This window comes from Papaver somniferum, chromosome 7 (assembly GCF_003573695.1).
Source record: "Papaver somniferum cultivar HN1 chromosome 7, ASM357369v1, whole genome shotgun sequence".
In the NCBI taxonomy this organism is placed as follows: Eukaryota; Viridiplantae; Streptophyta; class Magnoliopsida; order Ranunculales; family Papaveraceae; genus Papaver; species Papaver somniferum.
This window is the reverse complement of record NC_039364.1, coordinates 58,323,286-58,349,235: the sequence shown is the minus strand read 5'-3', so window position 1 is coordinate 58,349,235 and position 25,950 is coordinate 58,323,286.

The window sequence follows — 25,950 nt, the reverse complement described above, 5'->3', positions numbered from 1 at the left end:
TTCTGATTGGGAAAACCTTCGTATGGAAGATGAAGAAACGTTTGATGAGTTTCAAACGTTTGATGAAGAAACCTTCGTATCACAAGGTGTCTCAAATTGTTAATGCATATTTTGCATTGGGTAAGACTATTCCTGAAAAGGACATTGTGATGAAAATTCTAAGATCGCTGCCATCTAGATACGATTCTAAGAAGCGTGCCATCGTTGAAGGAAATAATCTCGCAACGCTTTCCAGAAATACTTTAGTTGGGAAGCTAAAGATCTTTGATCATGAGAATACATCCAAGGCTAATAAGGATGTTGCTTTCAAAGCACTAAAGAACACTAAATTACTTGATAAAAGTAACTCTGAAGGTGATCTTTCTGAGGCTGATTCATCAGATGAAGATCTTGACAAGTCATTCTCGTTGATCACAAGACAGTTTAGGGATCTTCTTTTGAAGAGAAGTAAACAGTTTTCCAGAGATAAATCCAAGTCGTCGGATAGACGTCATAACCGTGTTCTCCTAAAAATAGGGATATTGATGAAACTGATGACGAGGATATGCCTCAGTGCTTTAAGTCTAAAGGTTTTGGTCATTTTGCAAATGAGTGTCCAAATCGAAAGAAATACACTGGGAACAAAGGTCTTGCTGCAATTCTTGATGAGATGTTTGACAGTTATGATTCTAATGAAGACGAAAAATCAAGCCTTGCACTTCTTTGTGAAAATATTGATTTTGATAATTGTAGCAATACACACATCAATCTTGACATTCTTTCAGAAGAAAACTCCACCAATCTGGAAGATAAAATTGACCCCTTCTTTGGAAACTCTATGTATGATGTTTCAGGTTCTACTATGTATCTAGCTGCTTGCACATCTCAGATGCCTGAATTATATTCAAGATTGACATGCTCATATTGTTCACTCAAGGGTCATGAACTATCAAAGTGTTACAAGTACAAATACAAATTGAGACATGTCAACAAACTTCAACAAAGAGCAAATCGATTAGTAAACAAGCTTAAACTCGCTCAGAAGACTGCTGAGGTATGTAAGATTTTATCTTCGTCTAAGAAGTTAGTTTCCAAAGACAAAACAAGACTATTAGAAAAGAAAATATGGTCAAATCGTTTTGATAGACAGAGATCTGTGGATTCCTCTCAAGAGGAACATGGTGGACAAATTGTTGTTCACCGCAACACAACTTGATTGTGTTGATTTGTAAATCTTGTATCATGTGCCTGATCAAAAGAGACAAGATTGTATACCTCTCAGGCTTTAGGAAAAGTTTGGTTTCTTCTTTTCTTAGTTTTTTTTTTGGATTCCATGTCTATCAATAAAGGAGGGTCATTCTCGACAATTCTACTCTCTTTAGGGTTCAGAATTGTGCGTGCACGAACCTGTTGAAGGTTAACCCTACATTCCGTTTTCCTTCCCTGAAACTTCTGTTCTATAATGAACAAATTGAACAACAGATGAATCGGAAAAGAGTAACTTCTGATTGAAAAATCAGCCCGAGAACAAAGTTCTTAGTAATAAAAAAATATAAGGGGTGATAGAGGCACCCAGAGAATAGATAAATACAACCTTCTTTTTATTCAACTACCATATGACATTACCTACTCCTCCAGATTGACCTTGTCCTCAAGGGAAAAAGTAGGAAAATGAGCTTCAATATTAGAACAGTCCTCCCAAGTGGCTTCTTCTGCTGAGGCATTGGACCAATGAAACAAGACCTGTGGAATAGTGGTGTCCCCTTTTGTAACTGACCTGTAAGCCAGAGCTGAAACATGAGTGACAATAATTTGGCCTTCATGGTCCACCAATGGTAGAGTTGGGTATGGAGTATGAGTAGACCCAATCTTCAGTTTCAACTGTGATACATGAAAAACAGGATGGACTCTTGCTTCTGGAGGAAGCTGCAGCTTGTAGGCTAATGGACCAACTTTGGCAATGACAGGGAAAGGACCATAGCATTTAGCTGAAAGATTAAAATTCTTTCTAATAGCTATAGAGGCTTGCCTGTATTTTTGTAACTTGAGATACACAAAGTCTCCCACCTGAAAAGATCTCTCAGTCCTCTTTTGGTCAGCAAAAAACTTCATTCTGGCTTGGGAAACTGACAAGGAATCCTTGAGAATGTCCAGCATGGCAGATCTTTGTTGAAGATAGTCCTCAACTGCAGCTACAGATGTAGTGATGGAGGTTGGAAAATCCAAATAAGGAGCATCATAACCATAGAGAGCTTTAAAAGGGGACATTTTGATACTCGTATGGTGGTTAGTATTGTACCACCATTCTGCAAGTGCCAGCCATTGGAGCCATTTCTTTGGTTGAAAACCAGTCATACATCTGAGGTAGTTCTCCACACAGGCATTGACCCTTTCTGTTTGGCCATCTGTCTGAGGGTGATAGGCAGTACTTAACTTGAGAGAAGTACCCAAATGGTGAAAGAGATCTTGCCATAAGTTACTAGTGAATATCTTGTCTCTGTCAGAGATGATGGAAGCAGGCAAGCCATGCAGTCTGAAAATGTTATGAAGGAATGCCTTAGCTACTGAGACTGCAGTGTAAGGGTGTTTGAGTGCAATGAAATGGTTGTACTTAGTGATTCTATCAACCACCACTAGAATAACATCCTTGTGTTCACTCTGGGGAAGACCCTCAATGAAATCCATGGATATATATGCTGCCAAGCTTGATCAGGAATTGGCAGAGGTTGTAGCAGGCCAGCAGGGAGAGTGTGCTCATGCTTATTTCTTTGACATACATCACAAGCCGTGACCATGGAGATTATATCCTAGAGTGGCCTCCAATGGCTGATGAATGTAAGGAAGATAAAATAGAGGATTTAACATTGCTACCAGTGCCAATGTATAGTCTGGATTTGTACCTGATGACCTCATTAATGTAGGTGTAGTTAGGCATGGTAGAGGGTGAGAGCAGCAGATGAGAGATCAAGTATTGTGCCTTGGAATCATTAACATAGCTACTAATGACCTCTTGCATCCAGATAGGTTTTGAGAGTGTGATGGCTTGGAGGGAATTATCTGAAGGTGGTCTCCTTGATAAAGCAACAACCACCTTGTTGTCAATCCCTTTTTGGTATTGGATATCATAAGTAAATCCCAGTAACTTCATCAGCCATTTCTGTTGCAGTCCCGTGGTGATTCTCTATTGTAGAAAGAATTTTAAGCTCTCATGATCAGTCTTGATGGTAAAATGATGTCCTTGGAGATAATGTCTTCATTTAGTGACTGCTGACCCCAATGCCATAAGTTCTTTCTCATAAGTTGATAATCTTATAGCCTTGGGACCCAATGGATTACTATGAAAAGCAATTGGTATGCCCTCTTGCATCAACACTGCCCCAACTCCATTATCAGAAGCATCTGTCTCCAAGATGAATTTCTTGGAGAAATCTGGAAGTGCCAGTAGAGGAGTAGAAGTCATTTCCACTTTAAGTTTGTTGAAATCCTTTTCAGCAGAAGGAGACCATTTAAAAACATTCTTCTTTAGGAGTTCAGTTAATGGCTTGCTGATGTTTCCATATCCCTTGACAAATTTTCTGTAGTAGCCAGTTAAACCCAAAAATCCTCTTAATGTCTTGATAGTAGTTGGAGTTGGCCAAAAAGTCATGCAGCTTATCTTGGCAGGGTCAGCAACAACACATTTAGATGTGATAATGTGGCCTATATATTCCAATTCAGATTGTGCAAAACAGCATTTGGACAGCTTGGCATGCAACTGATGTTGTCTCAACACAGAGAGTACTTGTTGGAGATAAACTAAATGAGACTCCATGTCAGGACTATAAACAAGTATATCATCAAAAAAAACCAAGACAAATTTCCTGAGAAATGGCTTGAAATATCATTCATGAGTGCTTGAAATGTGGCAGGGGCATTGGTGAGGCCAAAAGGCACAACAAGAAACTCATAGTGACCTTGGTGTGATCTGAATGCTGTTTTGGGTATATCAGGTGGAAATAATATGATTTGGTGGTACCCTGATCTGAGGTCAATTTTGGTGAAAACTCCAGAGCCATGTAACTCATCCAGCAACTCATCAATTATAGGAATTGGAAACTTGTCCTTAATGGTATTATCACTTAATCTTCTATAATCAACACAAAATCTCCAGCTATTGTCCTTATTCTTGACTAATAAAATTGGAGAGGCAAATGGGTTATGGCTTGGCTGGATGATGCCTTGTTGCAGCATATCGTGAATCAATTCCTCAATAACACTCTTTTGTACATAAGGGCATTTATAAGGTCTTTGATTGACTGATGTGGAATTGGGCTGTAAAGGAATAGTGTGATCGAGACTTCTGTGAGGTGGTAATGTAGTGGGTGTTTCAAAAACATCTTGAAATTCCTGTAGTAATAAAGTAATTTCAGGAGAATGTGAAACTGTAGTGGGTGTGTCTGATACAGAAAATAGTTGAGCACAAACACCATGAGTGTTGGTTTGAAAGAATTTATGGATACCCTTGTTGTTGATCTGTTTAAGACTAGGAGGTTTTGAAGTACCAGTGAGAGTAATCTCAACACCCTGATGCAAAAAGGAAACACTCAAAGTAGAGAAATTAAAAGTTACATTACCAAATTTCCTCAGCCAGTCAGCACCAAGTACTACATCACAACCACCCAAGGGAAGTATTCTAAGGTCACTAGAGAAGGTTTGTCCTTTCATTGACCATTGGAGTGACTTGCAGATGCCAGAGCTGAAAGTGTGGTCTCCATTTGCCACTGTAACCGTCATCTGAGTAGTAGGAGTAGTTGGGAAGTGTAGTTGCTCTACCAAGGAGGAGTCTATAAAGCTATTGGTGCTGCCAGTATCAATTAGTACAGAGATATGGTGTTTCTGAAGAATACCAGGGACTCTAATAGTGTTGCCTCTGCTAGTACCAGTAAGAGCATTAAGTGAAATTTCCATGTCACTCTCAACTGGTGAATCAGTCTCCTCTCCAAGGAATATGTCATCTTCAGAAGTAGCCTCAGCATTGTCTCCCTCTGTAACTATCCAAAATAGTTGTTGTGTTTTGAAAATATGACCCTGTCTATACACCTCATCACAATTGTAGCACAAACCCTGTGCCTTCCTGATTTTGAGTTGCTCAGGAGTGAGTTTCTTAATGGGAGGGTGGGTGGGTGTTGTCTTAGGCAGCAGTTGCGGTGGTTTAGTATTTGTTGAAGGGAGGGTTAGAGGTTTAGGAGTAACATTAGATGGATAAGGTGGTTTTCCCAAGGAAAATGAATGAGAAAAAAAATTTGAGGTGGATTTTGAAGGTTTTTGTTGGTGGAGTAAGGATTGCTCTTGTAGCCTAGCTAGAGTAAAAACTCGCATGAGTGTAGTAGGGTGAAACATTATGACATTATGTTGTATCTCTTCTTTAAGAGCCCCAATAAAACTCATAACATAGTAGCTTTCTGGAAACTCAGGATATAGGCTCATCATTAAAGATCTAGCAATTTCAAACTCATCAAAAAATTCATCCACTGTGGTGGTATGAGCTAGTTTATTGAACATACCAACAACATTATCATTCGAGGGGTTTTCAAAATGCAAACAAGCTTTTTCTGCTAATTCAAACCAACATAGAATAGATCTATAAGTTTGTAAGTTAGAAATCCACCTCTCAGCTTTGCCGTCCATGTGCATCCCTGCCATCTGCACTTTCTGAGTTTCTTCTCTGATGTTGTGGAGAAGAAAAAACCAGTTGCACTTTTGAATCCATCCCTTTGGATTACTTCCATCGAATCTTGGAAAATCTAACTTTGGAAATCGATTGTAGTTATTGAAACTACGATTTTCATTGAGCTGTTGAATCACTAATTGAGTACTACCCTCTCCTGCAGCATCATTCGATTACCCGTTGTTGCTTTCCTTGTTGTTCAGATTCTGTAGTTGAAGAATTACCTGATTAAGTTGTTTTTTTATTTCCGAAACATACCGATTCATCTTATCCATCTGAATTTGTTTCTTTTTCTGTGCATCCTGTAGATCTTTTGTAGCAGCTCCCTGTCCTCCCATGGTGACAGGATCGATCGGCTTTGATGCCAATTGTTCTATAATGAATAAATTGAACAACAGATGAATCGGAAAAGAGTAACTTCTGATTGAAAAATCAGCCTGAGAACAAAGTTCTTGGTTCAATAAATTCTTAACTTCACAGTCTCCCCTTCTTACATCATTAATAGGGCACAACCCACAAAACAGAAGGCAATCCTCACACAGCACGTGTAGGAATCCTAGTGGCTAAAATAACAAAAGATAAGGGGTGATAGAGGCACCCAGAGAATAGATAAATAAATCCTTCTTTTTATTCAGCTACCACATGACAACTTCTTTTATCTTAAGACTACTTGTTGAGATTGTGATTTCCTCTCACAAACCCATACATTTATGGATACTCCAAGCATTAAGTCTTCTGATGGAAAATATGTTGATATGATTGTCAAGCCATCAATCATGAAGGAAAAAGAGAAATCTTCGTTGCCTCCAACTTTGAAAAGAAAAAGAAGGAATGTGAGGAAGCCAATAGCCGTTCCTTCAAATTCTCAGAAGTTTTCTGATGTTCTTGAAGTGTTGAAGGAGACGCAAAAGGAGATTAGACAAATAAAGGCTTTTGTGCTTAAGACTCATGAGATTCAGAAGGCCCTGGTTCGACATCAGTCAAGAAGGTTTATTGATATCAACTCCTGTCTTCATGAACCTTATGCCTCAATGACTGTTGACGACAAGGAGTTTGGGGACGATAAAGAATTCTTCAAATGTCTTAACATCTAGTAAATCTTCTTATGATAATTTTATTTCTTATTTTGTTTAGAAGAATAACCAGAGTTTGGAATAGCCATTATTGTGAGTACACATAGCTATGTCCAACGTTTTCATCTTCATGTTTTTATGTTTATTTGTTTAAATTCTAAAATTGTTTGGAAGATGATTTTTGCAGTATTAATCTTTATGGTTTTATATATTGCAATTTGTTTTGGGATATGTGTGTTTGCATCCGTGAACTATGATTGTCCCATACCTTGTCAAAAATTAAGTCTTTCGAATGTCGATATGCTTGTATTGATAAAAGAATGAATGAGCTTTTGACATCACAAAAGTTTGAAGCCTATTATGTCATTATGCAAATATTGATGGAAGATAGGATCAACTTTTGTTTACAAGTATTATGTCTATTGTATGTCATTGTGCAAATATTGATGGGAAATAGAATGAATCCTTGTCTATTCCGCAGTATTGATCTTCCCTGATCCATATTTTACGTATATACTGTGCGGCTCCGTAAGTTCTCTTATGTTGAGCATGACCAATTGAATTGATCACACTCTTGTGGTAATTTAGTTGTGTATTCCGATTGAGTTAATCATGAGTTTTCTTGTGGTTAGTTTAATCGAGTAAATTTGGATTCAAATTCATATTCGTATGTGATTTATTATGTCCAAAGAAATCCTTCTTTTCTTGTGAAAGTAAGATCGCTCTTGTTGTTCTTTCGGGAATGACATTTTATTGGGGGAAGTTCTTAATTGAAGTTGTGCTTAATTGCCAAATCTTTGTGGGGAGTGCGGCTGTGGAATATTATAGGAGTTATCTTGTATCTTTATAAACTCCTTGATGAAAGCATTTAGCTTCGGCTATATGATTGCATCTAAATAAGTTGATATGTGCTTTCTTTTGGTCATGAAATGTCTCTATGAAAATTTTCATTAGGATCCCGTTTTTGTACCTTTGCCAATTTTATTGACAAAAAGGGGGAGAATTAATGTGTAATTCACACTACATATACATATGATTTTCGGATCATTATGTAAGGGGGAGTGGTTTCCATGTGAGATGGAGTATTTACTAAGGGGGAGTGATAGATATCACTATAGTATTGTTGTCGAAGTTGTGATACAATTGAACTTTTATGTCGTATAATAATACTATGACATTGTATAACAATGATTGAGAATTCGTGTTTTCTCATTGTTATAGCTACGGATTTTCAACAACGATGATGCTAAACTTACAACCTTTGGAATCATTGGAGTACTTGGAAGTGACGAAGATTTCGAGTAATATTGAAGATTAGGAATGTGGAAGAAGAGCTACAAAAGTTTATTTATATATTTTTGTATTCCATATGTATTGATAATTTTGTCACTAAAATTGACAAAGGGGGAGATTGTTAGAGCACTGCTCGGTCGAATTCACATGCATTGCTATCTCAAGCATGTTTGTCAATGTTAGTGATCAAAACTATAAGTCTTGATTTCTAGTCTACTATAGCTAAGTCCCGGACTAGGATAAAAAATGTAGTTGAGCTCAAGAACTCCATGGTGATCATCATATAAGACGAAGAACTACTCAAGGAACTGGTGGAACTTCATCGACTAAAAGGTATGTGGAGACTTGAACTTATCTGTCACTCAAAAGTCTATCTACTCTATCTCCTGTCTTGAGACAAAAGTCATTTTACTACATAGACTTTGATTATACACATTTGCTATTTCGAGCCGAGTGTATCTCGCTTATATATTTCTCGAAATATGTGTTGGTAAGCTTTCGTTTTGGCCAATTTCATCTTTACCTAGTGACGAAAGTCATGTTATGTTTCAATCACTTGAAAATGGCTTTGACGAAAAATGGTTTGTGAATAACAACTATATAACGTCCTCTAAGAATGTTTCAATATTGAAATGAGAGTTTAAAATTATATAACCAATGTTGGATATAAGAATTGTGTCGTAATACATACATGTATAAGTCCTTATTCCTTGAACCAAAGTCTGTGTACGTTGCTGCTTAGGAAACCGGAACGAAGTCCGCGTACTGTCGGAGGTTCTCTTCCCAAGAAAATCTGTTGGAGTTTGTGAACTTTTTACAAACTTATTCCGGGTACTTAAGTCCGCGTACTTAGTTTGGTTATATTCTAAAAACGATTATTCATGAACTTATACTTATATTAACTAAGGAATGCAAGTTTGCAAACCGTGGCTATAAAATTCATGAATCGATTCGAGTGAATCAAATCATTTTTGCTTCGATTGTGTCTTGTATACTTCTATAAGATCTAAGCAATTGAACAACTCTCTAACTAGTTCATTTGAGTCATTTGAACTAGTTATGGTGAAGAAGAATACGGTTGATAAGTGCACATATGGATAACCATTTGGTTAACTACTGTTGAACCAACAAATGTACATGTTTGGGTACGGTTACACAAACCTAAAACGTGCATTTCATTTGTGTGTAACAAGCTAAGTTTTCGATCTAACGGTTTAAATATATTAGCTTGAATCTAATCACGTTTTCATCTAACGGTGAATATTGAATCCTTTGTTACTAAGCTAACATTGATTGCAAACCCTGATTTGAAAGACTATATAAGGGAGAACTCTAGCAACTGGGAAACCTAATCCCCACACCTCCTGTGTGATACTAGTTGTATAAGCTAGAGTCCATTCTCCTCTAACCTTAGGTTTCTACCGAGGCCATGTAGGTTAACGACTTGAAGACTTCATTGGGATTGTGAAGCCAGACCGATACTACTTTCTTGTAGTTGTGTGATCTGATCTTGTTGTTTCTATCGTATTGAGTACAATCGTAACGATTGGCTTGAGATTGATATATCCGATAGGCAAGATATAAAAGTAATCACAAACATGTTCGTCTCATTGTTTGTGATTCCACAATATCTTCTTTCGCCGCGTCGATTAAGATTATTGTGAGGTGATTTATAATACTAGGTTGTTCTTCGGGAATATAAGTCTGGGTTATCAATTGGCTCCTATTCACCTTGATTTATCAAAAGACGGAACAGAACTCGTAGGTATTATTGTGGGAGACAGATTTATCTATTATTGTAGACTTTTCTGTGTGATACAGATTTGTTTATTAAAGTCTTCGACTTTGAGTCGTAGCAACTCTTAGTTGTGGGTGAGATCAACTAAGGGAATCAAGTATGTAGTATCCTACTGGGATCAGAGACGTAGGAGCATAACTGTACCTGGGATCAGTGTGAGATTGATTGGGGCTCAACTACAGTCCAGACCGAAGTTAGTTTGTAGTAGGCTAGTGTCTGTAACGACTTAATACAGTGCGTGTTCAATCTGGACTAGTTCCCAGGGTTTTTCTGCATTTGTGGTTTCCTCGTTAACAAAACTTCTGGTGTCTGTGTTATTTATTTTCCGCATTATATTTTGTTATATAATTGAAATATCACAGGTTGTGCGTTTGAATCAATCAATTGGAAAATCCAACTATGGTTGTTGATTGAATTTAATTGATACTTGAATATTGGTCTTTGGTACCGTTCAAGTGATTTCTCTTGTATTCAATTAGACTCGCAGATTTCTATTTGCTTGAGTAAGTATTGAATCGAGAAAGTATATTGGAGTTAGTCCATACAGATTGCTAATTTAAATATTGGGTGTGGTTGTTGTACCCCCGCTTTTTCACTTACCAAATGGGAAATACAAGGCATTACTAACATATAAAAAACAGGTCTAGTTTTGTAATCTTCAACAAACAACGAGGTATAATTTTTGTTTCTCTCCTTAACTATCTTCTTCTTGCCATAACAAATACTGCCGGCTGATGTAAATATTTATAATTCCTATTTTCATCTTTGGCCCATTTATCGTTAGCTCTCTGACCAATTTTTATAGCCAAATTCAGAGATAACACTAGCATGTTGAGATTTGACATCTTTTTTAGAGACACTGTCATCCTTAGATAAATGACTAAATTCTTCCAAACTATCTAACACATCTATAGTTGCCTAAAGATTGTCAATCTAAGATGTAAACAACCAAAAGTACTTTTTTACCAATTCTTCACCTTGAAGATTTTTCGCAAACACGTAGCTTAGTTTACTATCAAAAGTTAGATTATGCTACCGCGGTATTATACTATTAAGAAAATCAGGATGATATAAAAATCTAAAAAGAGATTCCACTTTATGATGATATAAAAATCTAAAAAGAGATTATGCTTTATCACCTGGGTCACAACACAACATAGATGGGGTATGATGTGGGATTGGTGTTCTCATTCTGAATTTCAAGCAAGGCGATGAGCTTTAAAGTCAGCAGAATCCAAAAATCTATTAAACCTACCAAAAAAGGAGGTTGCTGATAGTTGGTCCAAATAAATCTATCACTAGACAAAATAAGTAAATAAGAGCAAATCTATTAACAAAGGATTTGAAATATTTTCTATTGGTAACACTACTTCCTGCCACATTTCAGTCATCATGATCATGACTCTAAATGCCATTGAAATCCATTCCAATCAACCGTAGACCATCAAAAAGAAGTCTTATACCTATGAGCTCTTCATATTATTGATCAAGCTAACAATATAATAATATATGTTACTACTTGATGTCATATGAACTTAGGTGTACATAAATAAGAAAGAAAAACACTAAAATCCAAAACATTAAAGTTAAGGTTGCAAAAAAAAAATACAATAAAAAAAAAACAATCGATGTAAGAAAAAAATCGATATTATCTTTCACTTTATGAGTAGAATTACGCGCGTCCAACATGTTGTAAAACTAATAAAAGCCAATGAAAGAAAAAATAAGAGAGAAATTATATGCACTATCACGATTTATAAAGAACGTGGGATTGGGATATAAAAAACAATTGGGGGATATATATTACTTCCCCCAACCAGTAGTGTCTGTTCAGGGGTGATTTTTCGGTATGAAAATACTAAAATACCCTTTGATTAATCAAAAAACATTATGAAAAGACCATAATACCCTTTCTACTAAAACTTAAAATCAAAAACCAAATTCATATATCCCACATTCTCTAAAAACAGTACCGGCACTCTTAGGGTTAGGTTTTGATTTTTTTTTCTTCCATCTTCTTCTTCATCCGTTCTTCATCGACAATTAATCGTCGATTCAAAAATTTGTTCGTCGATTAACCTACCCGAACTATAACAATGCCTCCACGAAAAAAACCAAATACCCAATCGAAATTAAACTCGATTGCTCAACAGAAATTACAGGAAAGACTTGCTTTGATTGCCCAAGAGCAAGAATAAGAGGAAGCAGCCAACTCGGACAATCAACCTCTCGTAAACATGGCTTATGTGAGAAGGTAAGTGATTTTGAACTACTTTATGAGTGTTTAAATCGGTTTATAGCAATGGGTTTAGGTTAGAATCACAAACTCTAACTGAAACAATTGAGTTTCAGTGAGTACCGGTATTGAAATTTGTATGATGAATACCACGCCGGTACTCAATTACGGCATTCAATCTAGAATGAAGGCAGTGTCGGTATTGGGTTACGACATTGATTTTAGTCTGAATACAATGTCGTTTTCAAACTCAGAGTCTCCTGAAGCTGAATGTTCAATACTGGCATTCAAATTAAGTTGAATACTATGCCGGTATTGGGTTAAGGCATTACTTTAAAATTGTTCGCGTATGCTGGTAGTGTAGTTTTGGTATCCAGGAACATTCTAGGAATTACCGGCATGGTTTGAGTTAGCATTCTGTGCCGGTACATGGTTATGGCATGGGGTGAATTATTAAGTGTGTGCTAGTAGTGTTCATTTTGTATCCAGGAACATTCTAAAATACTACCGGCATTGTCGATATTTATTGTACATTGTCGAAACTGTGTTCCGGCATGCGGTATTTGCTTGATGACCATGTCGTTTCTGGTCCCGACACTGTTTTGTTTTAGTGATTCTATGGCGGTATTAAGAATAAAATTGTGTTGTCTTGTATTCATTTCGTGTGTCTATTGATATAGGAAAAAATCCAAGGAAGCTAACAAAGGAAAAACTAAAGATGCTGTCATTAAGAGTAGAAGGAAGTACGGTCTTGATACTCCTCAGTCTCTGCCTCCTCGAGGGAAAGACAAAGGTCGCAAAAAGAATTTGGGGGCTGATACAAGAGGGATAATTTGGGAGAGTGGTGGTGACCGTAGTCGACTTGTAATCCGTGAACCTACTGGAACAGTTGAGGACGATGAGCATGAGAAAAGTGAGGAGGAAGATAATGAGGTTTATCCAAGTCAATTAGAAAGCCAAAGCAAAGTTGGTGGGCCAAGTCAACAACCGACACAAGGCAAGTCCAAAAGCATAGTTGATATGTGCATAATTTATATGATTTTAGTATCCATTCCATACTTGCTTTAGCTGTTATTCTTGCATATTTTCGTATTATTTCTTTGGTTTTCTCTTAATTGTCTCTATTAGGTGAATCATCAAAAAAGGAGCTACAAAGTGCTGAAAAGATCTAAAAAGAGAAGTATTCCAAGTATCCAAGTGCCCAAGTCCAAGAGAAGTGGAAGAAGTACGACGAAAGGGAGCAAAACGCTCAAAATTAAGAGACGGGCCAAAGACCGATCTTAACTCATTCAAATTAAGGATTTCTCATCATCATTTTGAATAGAATTGAAAGATAAAAAGAATGAGGTCATTCCGAGTTCGGATGAAGAAGTTGTGACCAAAACAGTTTTTATCAAATACCGAAGACAGTGAAGTCCGCGAACTGGGTTCGCATACCGGGTTCGCAGACTTAATTCCGAAAATTTCTGCTGGAATTTGAAGTTTTCGGACTGGGTTCGAAAACTTAGGTAGTAGGAAACGTATATTTACACTTTGGAAGGCCTAAGCGCTCGTTTGGAGTCATTAGGTCATATTTTTGGGTCGGGTTCCTAAACCAAACTAAGTACGTGAAGGCCAAGCAATGTAAACCTATAAAAAGGTATTAGTATAATCAATTGGGGGATCTCTTCTTCTCTACTTGTTTCTAGGGTTTAGAAACATGAAACCTTTTCTCTTTCTTTTTGTTATGAACTCCATGAACATGAGCTAGAATTTTATTATTGGTTAATGATGTAGTTGGATTTCACATAACATGATTGTGGGTTTAATGAATTAGTTTTGTCTCATAATTATCGTTCATGATTCTCTGGAAATATAGTTATATGATTACCGTATTATAACATGATTTGATTGTTTGTTTTGTCAAGTTGCAAATTGGTAGAACTTGTAATCACATCTATTGCTAGTTTAGGGTTTATCTTCGAGCGATATCCTTGAACACAAGTAGCATAAATATGGTTATAGCTTATAGTGATATATTCTTGTAATCATATGAGAACCATGACCTTTGTTCGAATTGTTTGCACAATGTATTTCAATTGCAATGATTAGTCTAATTTCATGAATCTTAATGCTCCATGGGAATTGAACTTGATTAGCGCAAGGCGTTAGGTTATTCTTTTGGTAGAATTCATATTTGCATCGTTTAACATGTATGTGTGATGAAATCAGGAAATTGAGGGATATTCTTTCGACTAGGTATCTTAGGGATTTTGATAATGAGAGATTAAATATCAATTCTAGTTATTAAGAAAAGAACATGTAGTGACTGAAAACGAAATCCTTGACCAATACTTTCACATATCCTTGAGTTGATTTGTTTACTTTTATTTATTTGCTTTTATTGTAGTTTATTTTACATAAATCAGAAAATATCCCCCTTGTTACCTTTAAGAAACCAAAACATATTGACAACCTAAGACCTCTCTGTGGGAACGATCCTTTCTTGCCCTTGCTTCATTATATATTTTGATTAGTAAGAAAGTATAATTATTTTTGACGCCTACGACAGCGATCAAATTTTGGCGCCGTTGCCGGGGAGGCAGCGGTTGTCATTTGTTTTTGGTTTCTTATTTTTGTTTTTAGTTTTGTTCTTATTTTCTGGTTTTTAACCTTGGTTTGAGAATCTTATTTCAGGTACTTGTTTCTCATGGAAGGAGCATACTACATGAATGGATACGGTTTTCAACAACCCCAACAATATGACAACTACCAATTCCAGGGGTATAATCAAAACCAATTCATTGGTTATGACCAATATTCCATGGAACCTTATGGTTTTCCTCAACAACCTTATGGCGGGTATGTGTGTGATCAACCACAAGGATTGAAAGATTCTTATGCTCGTGAACAACAAGTCTCTAACTTATTGGACAAGTTTTCCAACTTTGTACAACAAGAGTTTCAAAAAGCTAAAGAGACTACATACGAGCAACTCCAAGAACTTCGTGAAGGTATTGCTAACTTACAAAGAGATATTGATCAATACAAAGAAGAAAGGTATGAAGAAGAACTTTGTTTTCAAAACAATAACTATTCTAATGTGCATGTGGTTTGTGATGACTATTTGATTGATGCTAATGTTGAAAAAGGCCAACCTTTGGGGTCTTTCATTGGTAATTGTGTAGTTAACTCAACTTTTGATCTTAATAATGATCGTTCACCTATTCAAAAGGATGAGTTTGAGACTAGCAACACTAAATTCAGTGAGAACCGATCTTATGTAACTATGAAAGTGATGATGATTATGAAGATACATCGCTTGAACCAACTCATGGTGACATTTCCCAAAGGTGTGCCGCGGAATCTTTTTGGGATCAAGATGAAGACGAAGAAGACTATGATGACACTTCTGTAGATAACTTAAGCATTGATCTTAATAATGATCAAGAGCCTATTCAAAGGGTGGAGCTTGAGGATGATGCATTTTTGAGTCTTCTAAAAAAGTTCCTTATAGCGAAATTTGGAGCCGCCAAAAAGTATGTGCCTTACAACGAAGAGGAATATGTTGATAATGTGATCGTTAACACCGATATTGTTGAAGACCCAATTGAGATTGCATATGATTGTAATGATGATTTTAATGTCGAGACTTTGGTTAAGGCAGAAACGGACGAAAAATGGTTACAAAGTTTGATAGAGGACCATGATATACAAGAGGTAAGTAATTCACTTGAGTTTTTCAAGGATGAAGAGGATTCCGTAATATAAGAGATTGTGATAGGTTTTCTAACCCTTTGCATATTGATTCTTCTCCTTTACCTCTTATTGGTTTGAATGTATGTGCTTCGAGAATATTGTTGAATGACTTTGTTTCTCGATTTCTCCTTTAGAGATACTTGATTCTCATACTATGCAAGCTTTGGAACAAGAAACCGTGGAAGTTCCTGAAATATATATTCTTTACCCACTTCCAAGTGTGGACAAGAATAAGTGTGGGGGAAACTTTTATCGGTTAATAGCTTCATTTCTATTTTATATTACTAATATTTGTGTGAAGCTAGTGTTTGCGAACCAGGTGTTATGGGTGGATCCCCAACTTTTCCGATTTTTGGTGTATGGAGAATTCGTTTTGCAAGTCGGGCTGACGACGTTAAACCAAGCGCTTCATGGGAGGAAACCCATCGGTTTTGTATCTCTATCCCTTCTGTTTTTGTTTTCTTAGTTTTCATATCATATCTTGCATTCTCATCTTAGATTATACAAAGTCATATATCTATAATGAAAGTTTGACGAATTCTCGTCAGAAAATTCTGACTGTACACTTGTTACGAAAATAGCTCTCGAGACTTCATACGGACTCCGATTTGAGTTGTTGACAAAAAATTTTAAATAGGACAGACATACCTTTCTTTTCCAAAAAGAAAATGTGAATTTGGAGTCTGTTAAGTTGGAGCGATAGTCCGGGACATTTGAGTTTCGGTATTTTTCCAGAACTTTTTCAGATTGCATGTCAGTCAGTCCGGAGGCCATAAAAGTCAGACCATTTATCGAAACATTGTGCCCTTTTGACACGTTATATAAAATACGTAGGTGAACAACTTTCATTTAGGATGTTTTCCTATTTCCCTACCCATTTGTACAGTTTTCGAGTTATTCAGGGCTGTTATGTCAGAAATCAGAATTTTTCGGTTTTGAACATTGAGGATAATGTTGAGTTTAAGTGTGGGGGAGTAGTTAAGCATGTTTGGCTTGCATTAAAATAATAATAAAATAAATCATACTCTTTGATTTCTTTCATTCTTGAGACTTCATCTTTTGGAGTTAATTATGAGCTAATTAGGATGACACTCTAAACCTTTTAAGGTTGAAACAGTTCTTACGGCTATAGATTAAGTTCCATTTATTTAAATCTTTAAATATATACGTTCATAATTGAATGCGAAACTAAGCTATGGTAGTCGTTTGAAAGAGTCATCCTCGCAGTTAATCATTATTGAATCACTTTCTTTTTATTTTTGCAGTTATATGTTTCTCTAAAGTGATTTGGTGGGATCCTGATACTGCCATGGATGTTGTAGTAAGGTAATCATTGGTTGAGTTTATATAAAAGCCCCATAAGACAATTGTCTTACATTCGTAAAGAGTAAAGAGTGAGTTAAAAAAAATTAGAAAAAAAAGAAAAGAAAAGAAAATTATATATAAATAAAGCTCCTCTTCATTTATCGACACTAATAAATGATAGGTCCGGAATCGCGGATAATCATAGTCGATGAAAACAAAAACCATATCATCATTATATAGCAAGTTAAAGAGACTATTGATGAGGTTCTTGACACTTTGATAGCAGTATGTGTGAAACGTTGTCCCTGTCTCCGTCGCCTAAGCAAGCGTGGAGTGCAGGATCCAAGGCAACTATCACATACTTGTTGACAAGGAACATGCGCTTAGAGTATCTAATCATGTGGTCGAGTTAAATGGGTGCTTCTCTCAACTATTGCGCTATAAATATATATCCTTTGACGACATTCATACAAGTATTGTGGGTAACATCTTTCACTTAAGTCAACATTTGCACACTTCACTTTTCCATTTCCATTTTCTTATCTATCCATGTGATTTCAGTATGCGAGTGTTGTGATAAACGTTGCAACAAGTACGATGACTATCTTAGTAGAGTTTTGCAATCAGGTTGAATGTCACACTTAAGTAGTTGCTTGTGTGTGATGATTAGAATGTATGTGGGATGTTTGTAGCTAAAGAACATATGCAAGCTAATTATTTGGATTTTTGCTTTGTGTCTATCCTTAGTGGTTCTTCCAATGCGAGAAATTAGAGTAGGTTTTGTGGGTATACCTCTTGTAAGCCTTCACGAGACTATAACTCGTCCACTAGGGACATCTAGGGGTTTAAAGGCCTGTTATTCATGCTAAGAGTAATCGTATCCTCACGACATGGAGGAGTTGTATTTAGGATTAGTTTTAGTTTGATCGAGGACTATCAAAATCTAAGTGTGAGGGAATTTGATAAGTGCATAATTCATATGATTTTAGTATCCATTTCATACTTGCTTTATCTATTATTCTTGCATATTTTCGTATTATTACTTTGGTTTTCTCTTAATTGTCTCTATTAGGTGAATCATCAAAAAAAGGAGCTACAAAGTGCTGAAAATATCTAAAAAGAGAAGTACTCCAAGAATCCAAGTGCCCAAGTCCAAGAGAAGTGGAAGAAGTGTGACGAAAAGGAGCAAAACACTCAAAATCAAGAGACGGTCCAAAGACTGATCTTAACTCATTCAAATTAAGGATTTCTCATAATCATTTTGAAGAGCACTGAAATATAAAAAGAATGCAAAAATAATGAGGTCATTTCGAGTTCGGATGAAGAAGTTGTGACCAAAACAGTTTTAATCAAATACCGAAGACAGTGAAGTCCGCGAACTGGGTTCGCATACCGGGTTCGCAGACTTAATTCCGAAAATTTCTGCTGGAATTTGAAGTTTGCGAACTGGGTTCGCAAACTTAGGTAGTAGGAAACGTATATTTACACTTTGGAAGGCCTAAGGGCACGTTTGGAGTCGTTAGGTCATATTTTTGGGTTGGGTTCCTAAACCAAACTAAGTACCTGAAGGCCAAGCAATGTAAACCTATAAAAAGGTATTAGGATAATCACACGTAATTAGTCCAGCCGTGTAGCAGATGTCCCTCTCATATTTATCTCTCTCCTAATCTTATCCAGTTGTAAATCAGCGGACGCATCTTACAATGTTTATCTAGCTGTGTAGCGGGTATCTCTTTATCTAGCAGTGTTGCAGATGTGTCTCCCATTTTCTTTAGTCAGCTTTAGAGCTGACACCTTTAATTTCTCTGGCAATTCTAGTTACTTGGAGATAGGTTGAGAATACGTATGTCCTCGTAGCTCTTCGGATACTTGTGACCAATTAGAAGTCATGGTTTTGTGGGTACACCTCTGGTAAACCCTCCCGAGACTATATCTCGGTCATTAGGGCCACCTAGTGAGTTTGAATTTTATTTTATAGAATAAATTTGCTCGAGGACTAGCAAATAATAAGTTTGGGGGTATTTGATAGACACATTTTTGTGTCTAATTTGATCTCAATACTATATATTGTTGGCACTCGATTTTCTACTAATTTTGGTGTTTTATGTGTTTATAGGCATTTTTGGGAAATAAACATCTTTTTGGAAAATACAGCTCGAAAATTTGATTTTGGCACCCGGAGGACACATGTTATTCGGACTCTCAGTTTTGGTTAAGAGGCACCTCAATCACTATTTGCACCCCAGGGTGTCACCTGCTAAACGCACCCCCATCTCTGTTAGGGGGAGGTCATCTTCTTCATTCAAATTCCAAGTTTTGGCGGGAAAGTTTTGCATTGGAAGAACGAAATTAGGGTTGGCAATTTGAGCTTGTGGCAGTGAGATTCAATGGCTGATTGTTGTTGGGTCGTCTCAATTCAGATAAACAGGGATGGTATGGGGTTTGGAATCAGCAAAAATTGGCTGGATAAATCCATTCGGAGCAAGGCAGGAGAGTATGATATTCACGGGAGTTTGGTCGGATTTCTGTATTGAATTTTAACGAGTTTTGGTCGGATTTGTTGCCTGTTTCAGATTAAGACCACCCTGTTACGACTAGACAGGGATGGTAAGTCTTTTGATTTCGAAAGAAAAGGACTGTGTACGTGGATTTTACAGGACGGAGGAAGGAAGATATTCCCGGGATTCTCCGATTTATTTTTGGAGATTTTGTGTGGCCTGAGAGTATTTGTCGTCAGCTGAGGCGTGCAAGAACAGGCTTGGAGTGTGTTGGGTGTTATCAGACGCGTGAGAGGAAAAGAAACGAAGAGTTATTCTCGTACTGCTAAAAAAAAAGGAAACAAAATATTTCCAAAGTGATGAAGGTGATTCTCGAGTTATGGCCGAGATTTTATGGTGATTATATGTATTTAAAGGATAATTGTGGTTCATAGAAGGTGTCGAGAGTCTGGGGGGCTGAGGAGAGCCACAGAAGAAGAAATTCGAGTTTTCCCAAACTCGGTTTCTGCTGCTGCTGCTGCTGATGAACATGAAGAACACGAAGAACGGACCTGCACCAGCAGTCGTTTCTCTACAGTAATAACGACTCACACCTGTGGGTCGTACATCAGGCAGACTTATTTGCTACAACGTTTGCGACACAGCTGCAACAATCTTATTTTGTCAGTGAGGGTCGTAGTTCTCTGGTTTGTAACAAATATAATTGTACAAACCCGGTTTTATTGTATTTATCATATTCTCATCATTTGTAAACCATTTTTGAGCATCAATGAAATTCTTTGAGAGGTTTTCCAACATGATGAGCGGCTAATTCTCTCGTAACCAAGGCAATGGATGAAGCTATTCACACATGAACAATGGGTAACTATTTCATTTTCTCTAATATTTAATTATAATTCACTCAATCACTGCTTTTGCAGAGTTCTTAAAAGTTTACATAATTTTCTTCATTAGTTGTGATTCAATTAGATAGGTTATGCTTTGGTTAGATAATCTATGCTTAAGGGATACAATTAATTTTTGAGAATATGTTTGATTATTTGTGGATTAAGAAATAAAGGATTAAAAGAATAATTAGAGTTATGAAATATTTGACATCATTCATGTGTAATAGTGGATTCTAGTGTCTTGGTTACCTCTCGCCCACTTTGTTAATATTTTTGTATATAATTTTATTAAATCTTTAAATTTAATCTTCACAAGTCTGAGAGTTTGAACCTCATTACTATAACATCATCAAAAACATAATCAATGGGATACAGCTGAAGAGAGTAATTTGATTCTAAACCTTGTTAGAGTTCAAGCTGTCAGATTGGATCAGTTAAAACACCATGTCAATGTTCTCCTTGGTATTGTAAGAAATTGCAAAGTCCATGGCGATGCTGAAGATCAATCTTCATGCTTAACTCTTGAGGCTTGCCTCGAAAAATATGCATTGGATATTGAACGTCGTTTGAATAAACTCTCCGTTCAAGGGTGTTCAAAGCAATCTAACATATCAAGAACTTCTGATGCTTTACAATCGGAAGTAAAAACAGGTGTTCCTAATGTTACCACCAAACTTGGGACATTCTGTAAAAGAGACAAATCTTCTGATGATAATATTAAGACAACATCCTCAAATCATTCTTATGATCAAAAGGTATATTTGGTCTGTGATACCAAGAGTTCTGTTAGACAAAAGAGAAATTCTAAGTTGAATAAAGGCTCCTTAGTTTAACTGCAACACACCCTAGATTTGATTCTCAAAGGTGTTACTGACATCCGTATGATTGAACCAATTGGCTTTCGTACATATCCTTTGTATGCTACCAGGAAAGTCAGTACAGTGAGTTCCTCCAATGTTCAATGGAAGAATAGATGTCTTAATAAACATCGTCCTAAGGAGGTTCAACGTCCTGTCTCTAAAAGCAACCTTGTTCCTGTTGAGAAATTCTTCCCCGAAGAAAGAAAATCGATGAGATGAGAAAAGACATTAAAGGGATAATTGTAAGATTCAAAGGGCTTGTCAACAGATTATCTTCTTCCCCATGTCAAGACACTTCTGGTAAGAATTCTAACTATGTCTCTTATTTTGATGACAGTAAATTTTATGATAATTTCTCATGTCAGACATGATCCCTCTCTAAGACTAAGAGGAAAAACAAACTTAACCAAAAACACAAAACTCTTAATGAGCCTATGGCTCGTACTTGTGTTAATTAATCACAAGGTTCGAGAGCTTACTCATAAAAACCCTAGATTTGATTCTCAAAGGTGTTACTGACATCCGTATGATTGAACCAATTGGCTTTCGCACATATCCTTTGTATGCTACCAGGAAAGTCAGTACAGTGAGTTCCTCCAATGTTCAATGGAAGAATAGATGTCTTAATAAACATCGTCCTAAGGAGGTTCAACGTCCTGTCTCTAAAAGCAACCTTGTTCCTGTTGAGAAATTCTTCCCCGAAGAAAGAAAATCGATGAGATGAGAAAAGACATTAAAGGGATAATTGTAAGATTCAAAGGGCTTGTCAACAGATTATCTTCTTCCCCATGTCAAGACACTTCTGGTAAGAATTCTAACTATGTCTCTTATTTTGATGACAGTAAATTTTATGATAATTTCTCATGTCAGACATGATCCCTCTCTAAGACTAAGAGGAAAAACAAACTTAACCAAAAACACAAAACTCTTAATGAGCCTATGGCTCGTACTTGTGTTAATTAATCACAAGGTTCGAGAGCTTACTCATAAAAAACCCTGTTGAGTAAGTTTGTGTTAAAAACATGTATACTTGTTGCTTGCATCTGATAAGTTAGGCTATTTTCTTATCGTCCATAACAAAACTTATGTTAACAGATCTGCCAAGAACAAGTATTGGTTAATTCAAAAGATTTTGTTGCATAGAGTCTTAAAATTTGTGTTTAGGTCATGTTTTCAAATGCCTTAAGGACTTTATTTTCAATGGGTATTTGTTGTACTCGAACGGATTCTGTTCTGACCCGAGTCAACGTTTTTGATAAAACCATAAATGGTCGTCCCCAAAAATAAATATCCAACTTCTTAGGGTTACAAGTCACGTACGTGTACTCCTGGTTATTTTCGGATTTTCAAGAATGTCTTCCTCCTATTCTTGTTATGTTTATTTTCAATGGGTATTTGTTGTACTCGAACGGATTCTGTTCTGATCCGAGTCAACGTTTTTGATAAAACCCTAAATGGTCATCCCTAAAAATAATTATCCAACTTCTTAAGGTTACAAGTCACGTACGTGTACTCCTGGTTATTTTCGGATTTTCAAGAATGTCTTCCTCCTCTTCTTGTTATGGTGGTTTTGCAAAAGGATTTCTTTACAAAGATGTTGAGGTTGATTCCAAGAGGAAGAGAACACTTGTAGATGAAGATCATCCCAATGCCTCATGCTTCTTTGCCTATACTCCTGAAGATGCTGAAAAGGATGATATGATTTCTGCTGAAGTTGTTCATGACTTTCTCAAGTACTTTGGGGAAGCAAAACAATAGCTTGTTGATACTCTTAAAGGTCTTGATATGGTGAAAACTGAGTTGGAAAAGGTTGTGTCTGACCTTGGTCTCATAAAATCCCAAATCAAGGATCTTCGAAAAGAGAATCATCTCTCCGTTGATACTGAGAAGGTTGTCAATCACAAGCTTGAAGACTTCTTGTCTCGTATGGATCCTGAACCTCCCGTGTTCCTGTTCGCGATTGACGATACACCGGAATCCGTTTCCCTTTAGCTTGTCCTCTGTTTTATATACCTAGTATGTCTTATTTTTGGATTAGTTGGAAGAATAATTAGCGTTTTGAATAGCGATGATTGTGACTACACATAGCTATTTTTGTTTTCATCTTCTTATGTTATTTTTTAGGTTTATTGTTTTTTTAAATTCTAAAAATATTTGGAGGATGATGTTATTGCAGTATTAATCGTTATGATTTTGTGATATTGCAATTTGATTATGGGATATGTATTGTTTGCGTCCGTGAACTTGAAGGTCCCATATGTTGTCAAAAGTAAATTCGTTCATAAATTGATATTCGCATTGATGAAAGGACGAATGGACTTTTGACAATTACAAAAGTTATGCCTATGAAGTCATTTATTTGATGGAAAATAGGATGAAATCTTTTGTTCGACAAGGATAAAGTATATTATGTCGTTATGCAAATAACGATGGAAAATAGAATAAATCCTTGTATGTTATCCACGGTATTGATCTTCATTGATCCATTTCGTTATGTTTTATCGTGAAGGCTCCATTGTGTGTCTTATGTTGAGCACGATACAACTAAGTCGATTATTCTTATTGGCTTTGTTGGTTGTTCCATAAGATGCTATATGTTGAGCATTATGAACTAAATTAATCATCTTGGTTGGTTATTTAGTTATTTGCTCCGAAAGTCTTCTTTTGTCGAGCAAATCCTTTGACAATTAAATTGATTACTTTTGTGATTAGTTTGGTTGTTTGTATTCCAATTAGATTAATTATAAGTTTTCTTGTAATTAGTCCAGTTGAGTTTTCATATATTCCACAAGTTCTTGTGTTGAGTATATGAACGGCTATACAAATCATGTTCTATTGGTTGATGTAGTCGTATATTCCGTAAGGGTTTTCCTTATGTTGAGTATGTGAACGACTAAGTTAGTCATCTCCGTATGATTATCTTAGTCATAGCTCCGTAAGTTTACTTATGTTGAGCACCTTCAATTAAATTGATCACTTTTGTGGTTTGATTTAGTTGCCTATTCCAATTAAATTAATCATGGGTTTTCTTGTGATTCATTTGGTTGAGTTTTGGATATAAAAACTCATTTTTATGGTTTTTGGTGTCCAATTTAAAAATCCTTATTTTCTTTCGAAATTAAGGTCGCTCTTGTTGTTCTTTCGGGAATGACATCAAATGGGGAAGAGTTCTTTTGAACTTGTGCTTAATGGTAATATCTTGCGGGGTGTGCGGCTGTGGAATTTTATAGGGGTTATCTTGTATCTTAAAACTCCTTGATGAATGCATTTAGCTTCGGCTTTATGATTGCATCTAAATTAAGTTGGTATGTATTTTTATTTTAGTCTATGAAATATCTCTTGTGGAAATTTCATTATGATCCCGTTCTTGTACCTTTGCCAATTTTATTGACAAAAAGGGGGAGAAATATTGTAGTTCACACTACAAATACATATGGTTTTTGGATCATTGTGTTAGGGGGAGTGGTTTCCATGATCGAGATGGAGTATTGACTAAGGGGGAGTGATACACATCACCATAGTGTTATTGTTAAAGTCGTGATACAATTGGACTTTGATGTTACATAATAATACTATGACACTGTATAATAATGATCGAGAATCTCGATTTCTCTCATTGTTATAGCTACGGATCTTCAACAACGGTGATGCTAAACTTACAACCTTTGGGATCATTGGATTACTTGGAAGGACGAAGATTTCAGGGAATGTTGAAGATTAGACTATGGAATATGAGCCACTAAAGTTTATCTTTTTTGTATTCCATATGTATTAATAGTTTTGTCACTAAAATTGACAAAGGGGGAGATTGTTAGAGCATAGATCGGTCGACCTCGCATGCGTTGCTATCTCAAGCATGTTTGTAAATGTTAGTGATCAAAACTATGAGTCTTGATTTCCAGCCTACATAGCTAAGTCTCGGACTAGGATAGACTAGTGTAGTTGAGCTCAAGGACTTCATGGAGATTCATCATACAACGACGAAGATCTACTCAAGGAACCGTGGAACTTCATCAACAAAAAGGTATGTGGAGACTTGAACTTATCTATCACTCAAAAGTCTATCTCTTCTATCTCCTACTTCTTATGAGACAAAAGTCGTATACTATCTAGACTGGATCATACACATTTGATATTTCGAGCCGAGTATATCTCACCTATCTATATATTGAAATCATGTGTTGGTAAAGCATTTTGCTTTGATCAAGTTTATCTTCACCTAGTGAAGAAATCCCTGAAAAGTTTCAATTACTTTGAGAATTGCTCTGACGCGAAACGGTATGTGAATAACGGCTATATAACGTCCTCTGAGAATGTCACAATGATTGGAATGAGAGTTTAGATTACATAACCATGTATTCCTTAATCCGAAGTTTTCGAACTTTGTTGATTGAGAGAAACCGGGGGAATTGGCTTTGCCAAGTCCGCGAACCCAGTCCGCAAACTCAGTCCGCGAACTGACGAAAGTTCTTGTACCGAGAATTTCTGCTGGGATTTTCCAAAAACTCGTTTGTCTGTAAGTCCGCGAACCTAGTCCACGAACTGGCGAAAGTCTCTTTGCCGAGATTTTCTGCTG